Source organism: Cupressus sempervirens, chromosome 3 (assembly GCF_028749045.1).
Source record: "Cupressus sempervirens isolate cs-2001-9-10 chromosome 3, ASM2874904v1, whole genome shotgun sequence".
Taxonomy (NCBI): domain Eukaryota; kingdom Viridiplantae; phylum Streptophyta; class Pinopsida; order Cupressales; family Cupressaceae; genus Cupressus; species Cupressus sempervirens.
Window position 1 is genome coordinate 557,104,632 of NC_143120.1, and position 9,717 is coordinate 557,114,348.

The following is a 9,717-nucleotide window of genomic DNA, read 5'->3' on the forward strand; positions in this document are numbered from 1 at the left end:
GTGAATGTAATAAGCATTGTTATTGTTCATTCAAAGAGGAAACTTTAGTATAATTAATTAATAGCAGTAGCTTAGCTTCAAGTTTTTGTAGTTAGATATCTGAAGGTTTTGTGAATTCATAAGATTGTGAATACACAAAAACAATTAAATGCTTAGAACTCAAATTCGCCTGAGTTAGGTCTTGTCTAAGTCTAACTTGGTTACACCTTTGCTTTTCTCGGGTCAAGAACATACCACAAATTAGATAGGAAGAATAAACGTAATTCATTGAAGATTATTCATATAGGGATGTTGTACCTACCAATTCAGAGAAAAGCTGGTAACCATAAGATGGCTTTTCAACTGTTGTGAATAGATATTGTTCGTAATCTGGGCATTAAGAGTCATAATTTCACGAAAGATAAAAGAACAAAATCTATTTTCCAACACACTTTTAATGTCCTTAATTGCATAATGATGCAATCACAGGAGGACAAGTCACCAACATGTGATATTTAACTATGCACTTATTTCTAGTCATCTCAATGTACTTTGAAAGTACATATGATTTTTGCAAAATGTAGATTTTTGAAAAAATGCATTTTAAAATAGGAAATTGAACATCCATTTAAATATTTCCCTCCCCCAACTAAATGAAGGCATGGGTCCCACCCAGCCAGGATAAGAAAGAGTGAATAAATATAAACAATACCAAATCATCACAAAGCACGAATAAAATAAAATGCATGTAGAGTTATGTGGAAGGTACATGACAACTGTTGTAGGAAAGATGGTCTAAAATGATCATCAAAATTGAAAGAATGATGGAATGGAATGGTAAGGGAAGAGAGAAAAGTGGAAGTGGAGTAGATGCAAAGAAAGTACTTCAAAAAGAAATGTTTATTATAAAGGTCTTGATCAAAGTCAAGAACTAGCAAGAGTCAGGGTGGAAGACCTAGACTCAGTGGCTACAAGAACAATGATATCCTCATTGTGTTGGAATTGGTATAGGAACTCTTCACAACTAGTTGGTTTATGGTAAAGCTTGAGGCGGTGCCCATTTACAAGTAGTTTGAAGTGAATGGGATCAATGGTAGATAACCAAACCACACCATTTGGAAATATTACAACAATCTCATAGGGTTCTAACCAGTGTGTTTGGAACTTTCTCGAATTATGCTCATATCTTGAGTCATAAAGAAGTTCTCAATCACCTAAAAAAAACATTTTCTACTTGATAAACTTATCATGCCACCATTTCCTTTTGTGTTGAATGAGCTCAGTATTGTTTAATGCAGATTTTATCCATTCATCAAGATTTTTTAAACTCAGGATTCTATCTTATTGGGCAATATTGAGTTCTATGCTGAGCTCCAAGGCAGTCTTCAATGTATTATATTTGAAATCACAAATGACTTACCATAAACAAAGCTCGAATAGAGTAAAACCAATTGTGGATTTTGAGGTGGTTTTGTAAGCCCAGAGAGCTTCAAGTTGTGTTGCCCAATCCTTCTTATAAACTGTTATAGTCTTGGTGAAAATAGATTTCAACTCCCTATTAGTAACTTCAACTTGACCATTAGCCTAAGGATGATAAGGTGATGATTTACCATGCCTAATGGTATACTCCTTCATAAGAGTAGTTATCAAATTTGATGTAAATTGAGCTACTTGATTAGATGTCAATTGTCTAGGAACACCAAACCATGTAAAAATGGATTCATATAAAAAAATTTCCATGTTGATATCCCTTAGGTGTTTCATAGGTTTAACTTCTGCCCATTTGGTGACATAGTCAATACACACCAGAATGTAGGATTTTCCTTGTGAAGTAGGCTCAATAGGTCCTACAAAGTCAATTCCCTATTTGTCAAAGGGTGTGAAAACTACTTGAGGCTGCAGGGGCATTTCATTTGACTTAGTGGGTCATCCTATTCATTGACACTTGTCATATTTTTTTATATATCTAGCTGCATCCTTATGTAGGCTTGGCCAATGATATCCATTTGTTAAGATTTTGAAGGCTATCCTTTTGGCTAAAAAATACCTCCATAGAGATCATCATGATAGGCCTTCAAGATATCATATGTTTCATCTTCTCTTAGACACATATGCATGACTTGATCAGGACTGGTATAAAACATAAATCCAACAATCCATGGATAGTTAAAGATCTTCTTGTCTAGAAGCTTTTTGGCCTGAGCAAAGAAGTATATTGGCATTTTTCTTGTGGTGAGGTAGTTAGCAATATTGGCATACCAAGGGTTTTATGCAGCCAAAAAAAGTAGGTGTTCATTTGGAAAACTATCTTCAATGGCTGCAAGATCATCAGGGAGATGTAATTGAGAGAGAAAGTTAGCTACAACATTGGCCTTACCAGGTTTATCAACTATGGTGATGTCAAATTCTTGTATGAGCAATGGCCATCAAGTTAATCTCCCTAAAATTGTAGGTTTGTTTACCAAATATTTGATAGAAAAATGGTTAGTGTGAACAAATATCTCATATCTAGTGTTGTAATGCCTGAATTTATTGAGAGCATAAATGACTACAAGCAATTCCTTTTCAATGACTATGTAATTGAATTCTGTACCTCACAAATTCTTACTGATGAAATAAATAGCATGTTCAAAAGAGTCCACTTTCTATCCCAACACAACATCGATAACATAGTCTAAGGCATTTGTATGAATGTGAAAAGGTAAGCCCCAATTGGGTCCTCTCAAAATAGGTGTTGTGGTAAGAACTTCCTTAAGCTGGAGGAAGGATGTGGCATAGTCAGAATCCCAAACAACTTCAAAATCCTTTTTGAATAGGTTGTAGAGGGGTGTTGCAAGTGGATTGAAGTTTTTAATAAATCTTCTATAATATCCAACAGGTCCCAAAAAAGTTCATACATCCTTTCCCTTCTCTAGTCTTGGCAAGGTGCTAATAACTTCAATCTTTGTTGGATCTAGTTAGATGCCCTTTGATGAAATGAAATGGCCTAGGACTACTCCTTCCTCCAACATCATAAAATATTTCTCACTATTTAAAGATAGGTTATAGTCCTGACATCTTTTAAGTACATTTTCTAAATTTTCTTTTGCTTTTTCAAAAGTAACACCATAAATAGTGAAATAATCCATATAGATCTCCATACAGTTAGTAGAAATATTTGAAAAAATACTGATGATAGCTCGTTGAAATGTGGTTGGCTCATTGCACAAGCCAAAAAGTAATACTGAATGGCAAACATTCCCCATGGGAATGTAAAACTTTCTTTCTCTTGCTCCTCTAGAGCTATTTGAATTTGATTATAACCATTAAAACCATCTAGAAAAGAAAAACACTTTTTACTAGCTAAGTTGTCAAGGACTTGGTCTATAAATGGTAATGGAAAATAGTCCTTCTTAGTGGCTGAATTAAGCTCCCTATAGTCTACACAAAATCACTATTTTCCTCCCTTCTTGGGCACTATGTCCAAGGGTAAGACCCACTAACTATTAGGGATGGGGTATCTAAAACCAACATTTAACAATTTTTGTAATTCATTCTTAACAATATCTTTTAAGAAAGGATTAACTCTCCTTTGAGGTTGTTAACAAGTTTGAAATTAGGGCTGATATAAATCTTGTGAATACAAAGCATAGGATCAAATCGTTTCATGTCCATGTAATTCCAAGAAAATGCATTATGATTTTTCTGTAGTAACTACAACATTTCTTCTTGTTGGGAGTGTGATAAGGCATTATTACATTTAGTTCCTAACCTAGACCAATTTCCATCTCAATAACCTTATTTGCCATAAATAATTGAACAATGGGAGAAGAATCCATCTCATGAGGTAATAATGAATGAAGAAACTATGAAGCTTCTGAATGATACAGTGAATTCAAAGATGGTACAATAGTTTCTAGGATTCATTCAACTTGAGCACATATTGGAAATTGTGTTCCATATTTATTTAGAATAATGGATGAAATGATTTCATCTTCTTCCTGATTAGCTATGAATGATTATCTTCTTATCATCATTAGCTAATGGATGGAATTGGCTTTTGGATCATCATCACCCAAGTCTGACCAAACTACTTGATCGTCTAGTAACAATGGTTGAGCAGGGGAGTATAAAGTTAGGTTCTTGTTATGAACTCCATTGGATATTGTCATCTTCCTAGATCGAAAACTATATAAGCATCTGATGTGGCTAATCATGGCCTCCCTAAGATTAAATGATATCCTCCCATACTATCTATTGGAGAGAGAAAAAAAAAATCAACCAAATACTCCCAGGAATTTAGGGTGACTATAACATCTTCTATCATCCCATCCAGTTCAATGGTAGAGCTATCAGCAAGTTGAAGGATGGTGGGTGTCTCTCTAAGGCCAACAATACACAACCAATACAATACCTCCTTTTTCATGACATTAATAGATGCTTCTAGGTCAACCAAAGCATTTTGAACTTGGATGCCATGAATTGTAACTATTACTATAGGGCTTCTAGGGTCAGAGTATTTGGGTACAACTAATTTCTCTAGCATTAGGTTAGGCAATTGTCCTAGGACATGAATGGTTTTTGGACCTTTCCTCTTTCTTCCTAGCTACTTACTACGCACTTCCTTAATAGCTTTAGTATAGGTAGGGACTTCTTTAATAGCATCCAACAATGGTATTTTTACTGTCATCTATTTCAGTTGATTAAGAAAATCAATAATTGCATGGTTCTCCTTGGACTAGCCTTTTTATATCAACCTATGGGGGAATGGAGGTTCTTCAGCTACAAGAGAAGTATATTGATTTGATTCCTCTATATGTTTAGTTGGATGATCCTTAATTTTAGTTATTATATATTTTTGGGGTGTAGGAAGAGTGGTGCATGATCTTAAGTGAATATAATTCAATGAGATGGCAGAGCTTTGCTATTAAGGCTGCTATTTAGTATTATTTGGATTTAGGTTAGGTTGAGCTGGTAGTTGGGTTTGCTTGGAAGGAGTATTAGTGGCTATAGGAGGAGACATTAGATCTTGCTATTGAGTTGGTGTCAATATGGTTGGTTGACGATATTAGGGACTCCAATTATGAGGTTGCTACTAACCTTAATAAGGTTGTTGCCAACCTTAATGGGGTTGCTACCAATCCTGCTGGGGTTGTTGCCAACTATGATTTCCACTAAAACTAGTATTTTAAATTTTTTGTCATTGATTATTATTATGATAACTTTGAAGAGGATCTTGTGGCATACTTTTTCTTTGATCCCATGGCCTTCTTTGAGCAACATTGAGTACCTCTCCATTTTCATCAATGGCTTTGAACTTGATTGGCATTGGTTGTGTCTCCATACTTGTAACAGACTTACATCTACAATGCTTTTTCTTTTCTCTATAATGTGGACAGAATTCAGTCAACATGGCATCAACTTCATCTTTCTTTCTTTAGGCTTGCATGGTATCCAAATGCGTAGTTACATCATTAATAATGTCTTGCTTGAAGTATGATAACAAACTAGATAACTCCTGAACTACCATTGGACTTATGTGGTAGGTCTCCATGTCCCCTACCTTTCTTCACAGTAGCTCTAGAATAGTTTAGGCACATATGATTTGCATCTCAGTCCAAGTATTTTGAGTAATGTATCCTCCTTCCATGAGGTTTAGAACTTCAATGCTTCCTTCATTTACACCTCTCAGAATAAGATGTTTCTTTGACTCCTAATTTAATTGATGTTGTGTGTTATGTTCCAGGTTGAACATGAACCAAGAAACATAGTCTTCCAATGTTTCATCATCCTTTTGGAACATTTTGAAAATATCAACCCTACTTTAAATCCTAACCCTTGTAGTATTCCTTATACATTATGAGAAACAAATTGCTCATTACAGGCCAATCTACTACAACATTGGCACCCAACCCCATGAACCATCTCAGAGTAGCTTCTTTGAGAGTAGAAGGAAACAACTTCAATTTGTGGGCATTAGTTGTATAGTCATAGCTTCTACATAGTATGTCAAACTCAAAGAGAAAGGTTTCAAGGTCTTCAATGATCAAGCCATAAAATTTGGGAAGTGCAACATTAGGTATATTTTTCAAATTTTGGTTACCTTGCTGAGGAGGGATAGGAAAGGGAAATGTTGGTTGAGGCTAAGCCATTCTTGGAGGAGGTACTACTAATGGTGCTTGATATATGACAAGAGCAAGTGGACTATCTTTGTATTTAGGTTCAGCAAAAAGATCATTTAGATGCAAGGATTCATCAAAGGATGAGGTTATTCATTCTTGAGTAGCAGTGAATGGATTTTCAAAAAATTCTTCTTTATTCTCATTGTGTGGTTTTTTATGTTTAGGATTAAAAATGCCTTCTTGAATATTATGGGGAAGAAATCTTCCAAAGGGGTCTCCTCTTCTATGTATGCAAATTAATACAAAATCTAATCTAACATAGTGACTTCAGGGCTGAATTAGATTGACACCTTCCGCAATAATGGTGCCAAAAATGGTCAGTTAGCTAAATACCTTAGCAATAAAGGATTGGACATCCTCCTACATTGACTCCATGACTAGAAAAAATCATGTATTTTCCTAAGAATAACATACTAACTTCATTTTATTTATCAACCTAGGAGTGTAAGCTTGAGAGAGTGGTTGCAAAGTATATGCTCTAATTCCTCTTTAAGTCATTACACCTTACAATAGGAAAGACATGTTGAAGGAAACTAAGCTAGGAATTGAAACATCTACCTTAAAGTTCAAAGTAATGTTGTAAACAATAAATCTATTTTAAGCATCTATGCTACAGGAATAGTTCAATGATTCTATTATCAATGGTTGTAGGAATAATTCAATGATTTTGTTATCAATGGCTGCAGGAATAGTAGAAGTCTACTTTGCAAGGAAACAAACTAAGAAAGGAAATCTATTCTAACAAATTAGTTCACTCATCAAGTCGGCCCTCTTGGATGAGTGAATAGAAAACAATCAAGTTTGAAGGTGGAAACTTGAACTCTTTATTTTATTCATTTATAATAAGGAATTACTTTTGAAAACAAGGTTCTACTCTATTTCCTTTTGGTCAATACTAGGATAAGATCAAAATCAATAATCAATCATCAATCCCCTTTTCAAGGTTATAGCAAAAATTATTTAAAGGAAAACTTTAAAAACTTCCTACTCCTATGATCTCTTCATCAACAAGGATCAAGTACAAATTATAAAGTCTACAAAAAAAATACTATTAACTGCATCTTAACTCTCCTAAGAATATAGTAGGTTGAGGAAGCTATCTTCATGTGCCACCATAACATAATTTGCACCATGATCTAATTATGCGGTGGCTCATTAATCATTTGGTTAGCTTTGACTCAGCACTGAAATGTTGTCTTCAATATGCATGGCAAAAAACACTTGCAAAGCATTAAATACAACAACTTTCACATGCATGCATTCATTTCATCATTAATATTAGAAATGGTATAATGTTAAATTATCACTCTTGCAAATCCTATGGCTACAAGAAGGAACCTACCCAAACATAGCATGGATGAGGAAATATATATCAACATGTAATATCCTTCATTAAACTATAAAAAAAAATGATAGATTCAAGTCAACATGGCATAACTAATCAATCTATACTTCAATCTCCATGTCTTAACATATAGATAGTATATTCATAAAACATAAGTTCTTTTTCTTAAACCATAGAGTCTTAAACTATTTCTTTCAAGATAACTCCTAAAAACAAGATAAAAAGTAATCAAAATAATGGCCTTTTAGAGGCTCATCAACCATGACCTTGTGGTCATCTTGCACCCAAGCAATATAGTATAGACGTAGGTGTTTAAGTCTCTTTAGCTTGAACTTGGTGACCATTGTTTCTGACACCAGATTTTCAATACTTCCACCATCAATGATCACATCACAACACTTATCTTCACATCTACACCTTATGTGAAACAAACTTCTTCTTTGATTTCATCCTCACCATTCAACAAGACTCTTCAGTTGACTAGGACTTCTTTTTCTTTCAACATCTTTAGAATGTGAGGATTTGTCATCTTCATCAACATTTGTAACTCTGGTCTGGCCTTTTGTTCTTTGATCTATCCTTCCTTAGCACTAGGTACATTCAAATGCTCTATGTCCTTCTTCTCCACAATGAAAGCATTTTCCATAGAAGCCTCCTCTTCTAGATCCTTCTCCTCTCTATCTCTTCCTTTTTAATCTCTATTGTTTTGATCATGGAAATTATTGGAATCATTTCCCCTTTGGTTTTGACTACTACTCCTAGCCTCATCCTTGTTCTCCTGATCATCATTACAACCACCATAAGATCATTCGCTAGATTTCCATCGCGACCTCTTCTGTAATTCTTGTTGTCAAACTTCTTGCTCAATTTTTCCTCAAATCTTAAGGAAAACTAGTATACCTCCTCAATACTATTCATTTGAACTAGAGTTAGTTTGTCTTGAATACTTGGCCTTAACCCTATTATGATAGTAGACCACTTTCTCCTAATCAGCTTCTGCATGGCCAATTCTAATGAGAAATTGGTAGAGCTCTTTGGTATACTCTTAAACAATTTTTTCCGCTTGCTTCAACCCTTACATCTTCAATAAATCAAGCTCATAATCCATGGGAATGAATTGTCACTTCAATTTAGCTATCATCCGCTCCCATCTGGTGATTTTTTCCTTTCCCTTTCTATTTTGCTCCAACTGAACCTCGTGCCACTGGATCTTCACATGTCCCTTCAATTTTGCCTTTGTAAAGTTGACCCTATCAGTATCTTCAATATCTTTGTACTCAAAGTACTCCTCCAATTCATTGATCTAATTTAACAGCTCCTCTGGGTTAAGATTTCCCAAAAATGTGGGAACCTCAAACTTAGGTCTTTTTCCAATCCTAGAGATGGCCCTAAAAAGCCTCTCTTCGTCTAGATTTAGAACTACCTCTATTTTGGCATTTTCTTCTACTTCATCCTCATCCTCACTTTCATCTCTTGTGGGAAGATTTATTCCTCTACACATGTGTTCTTCTAATGCTTGCATTTATCTTGGAGGGTTCTAAAACCCTTAGGTGTAACACTTATAACTCTTTTGCCATACTCTCTTTGTGGAGGCATTTTTCATGCTTTCGTTAAAACCCTAGTGCAAAATACCTCACAATCAATGATCTGCCAACAACCTCATCCCAAACCATGGTCTTGGTGTGAACTACCTCATAGTCAGCAATCTGTCCATACACTCAAGAACTCTAGCTCTGATACCACTTGATGGAGGGTGCTCCCCTTAATACCATAAACACATAATATAAACAAAGAAAAAACAACAAATACAAAAACAAAATATGGACTTCTTATGTGTGCCACAAATGTAGAATTATAAAATTCACATGTATAATATGCTAACCCACATGGATGCTTTCATTACAATAATATGTAAGACAAGCTGTGAACTATCACCTAGAGCTATCCTAGACAATGTTTGCATCTTTCTTAAATAGGAAATTTTATGCTACTCGGGAAGGTTATCGAAACTTAATACCTAGGGCCGACAGACCCTAACAATACATATATAGCCGGCCAAATACATATTTGACAATTTATTAGATATTTTGGGTAGCCCAACTTTGAAAGGCCATAACTTACAAACCATTTCTAATTGTCTATTATAACCACTTTTTGAAAATGCTAGCTCCTGATCTATAGGCTTGAAATGATGCAAGCACCCTTTCCTCAAGTTTTTGTCCTCATCCAAGC